Here is a 2,473-nt window from a genome sequence, read left to right as displayed (position 1 = left end):
TTAGTAGTTGTAAAAGTATGTATTAAATTGATATTATGTAGGTATCATTTGTTTTAAATATGTTATTATAGTTAAGCTTGGATTTTAGGAAACTAAGTTTTGATTAATTGAGGTCTTTCCTTGGATAGCTTTCTGCTCAATGTGAATTTTTTTTTTCTGGACCTGTGATTTCATCACCTGTGAATTCCCCAGTGCTTAAACTCCATCTACCCCATACATATTAACAAAGATTCTACAATAAATTGCCTAAGGTAATGAGAGGTTATGACTTGCTCAGTTTTTCATAAACCAGTATAAACCAGAGTCAGGGATTGATTCCAGGCTGTCCTGACTCCAAAATCAGCTTTTTATTATCTATACTTCTTGGAAGAAATCTATATAACATAATATCCAACATGGGAGATTTTCCAAGTCTACATCATTAAGGATTTAGGCCAAAAGAATGTGACTGACAGTGTGCACATTTACTTAAGCGAACCTGTTATATGATGATGAGTTTTGCCATGTCCACAATTGCTCATTACCAAGTTTACATTAGGGTATCCAAGTTTTGGTTACACCAAGGTACAAAAACTTGGAAGGTGTTGCTATTTGCATTGGTAGAAACATTATCTACACTTATAGTTAAGTATTCTTGAAGTAATGGCATCTTCAAATAACAAGTATATATTCATACACACACACACACACACACACACACACACACACACAATAAAATAAGAAAAGCAAAGTGAAACAAACAAAAATAAAAAGTCCAAGAAATTAATTTGTTTGAAATCTTTTATTGAAAATATTGTTTTAAGGTAGTTTCATGCTAGCTTATTTCTGTCCTTACTATTCAAAATGTTTCCCATCTATCAAGTTAATTTGGCAATGCAATGTTAGTCCCTAATGTACTAATGACCTTCTCTCACTCCTCCTCTCTTTTCCATCAAATTGGGATTTGTGGATTTGATGTACTTCAACAAAAGATTTCCAGGGCACTGAAAATTTTTGGTGTGTGAAGAAATCTAGCAGCTCTTTCACTAGGTATTCCTATTGATACTATGACTACTATTACTGTTACTTTAAAAATCAAATGAAATGTTCTGAAAGTGGCTATTTTAATTGTCTCTGGAAAGATTACTTAGAGTTTGAAAGAAATTCAAAAAACTATTTTTGTCATGGAGAGAAAGAAATTAGAGAAGACAGAAAGAAAAAGAGTAGAGAGGCCTTCTTTCTTGATGAAATGTTTCAGTGTTTACCTTATGAAGAAGATGAAGAACTCACACAATAAGAGAAAAACTCAATATTCTGCATTTGTTTTGCCTAATCTGTCAAAAATGATTTATTTTCTTCAAGCATTGCTGCTTAGTAAAAGAGAGAAATTCAAATTATGTTTTCCTTTTGCTTATGCAGGTAAGAGAACCAGTATAGAACAGTCATGAAAATCTGGTAAGAAAAGACTGCAGAGAAGACTGAGAAAAGGACAATAGATTTGGCAAAAAAGAGATCATTAATAACTTTGGAGCAAGCAGTTTCGGTTGAATTATGAGGTTAGAAACCAGACAGTAGAGAGTCAAGGCAACAATAAACAGAAAAAAATGGAGGAATTGATTTTTGATGGCCTTTTCAAGTAACTGAGGCACAAAAGTGATGAGAGATAGGAGATGATAGCTACGGGTGAAGGATGGATCCTGGCAAGGAGACATGGGCCTATTTGCTGGCAATGAGGAAGCAGCAGTAGTCAAGGAGAACTTGAAGAAAGAATGAAAAAGTTGGGGTGATAGATGGAATAATCCCCTCTAGTGGAAGAAGAAGGAAGAGAGGCTGGGAGAGATGAGCCTGGGTTCCACACTCCTAGCTGCTGGTCGTGTGGCTGCTGGTCTAGCTAGCTTCTTGACTCAGCTACACACATTGTTATTGCCCATTCTCTTCCAGCTTCTCTTCTGTCTCTCTCTCTCCACCCACCAAAATCGTCATTTCCTATACAACACATCAAGACTTGCACCGAGAGTGGGCAGAGACCATTCTTTATCCAATCATGTATATTAATAGAGTATAGTCCAATTACTATTTAGCCTCATGTGCTTGGGACCTCAGTGCATCAACTCAAGCCTCAGCCCATTACAGATGAGTCAAGGGACACAAGAGAAAAGGACAATGAAGAATTGAACTAATTGGATCTTGGGCTCCATTAAAAGAAACATATGTTTATCTTTACATATAAATGAGTAAAATCTCATTTTAGGAAAAACATTGACCACCAATGTTATATCTGTAGTTATTGATCATTTGGGATGGTGAAGAAATTCAAAAAAGAATTGGCTTAAGAATTGAGGTTATAGGGGCAGCTCGGTGGTGCAGTGGATAGAGCATCAGCCTGAAGTCAGGAAGACCTGAGTTCAAATCTGGCCTCAGACACTTAAACACTTCCTAGCTGTGTGACCCTAGGCAAGTCATTTAACCCAAATTTCCTCAGCAAAAACAACAA

Source organism: Sarcophilus harrisii, chromosome 6 (genome assembly GCF_902635505.1).
Source record: "Sarcophilus harrisii chromosome 6, mSarHar1.11, whole genome shotgun sequence".
NCBI classification, from domain to species: domain Eukaryota; kingdom Metazoa; phylum Chordata; class Mammalia; order Dasyuromorphia; family Dasyuridae; genus Sarcophilus; species Sarcophilus harrisii.
The sequence above is the reverse complement of the archived record's forward strand: the minus strand, read 5'-3'. Positions refer to the sequence as shown.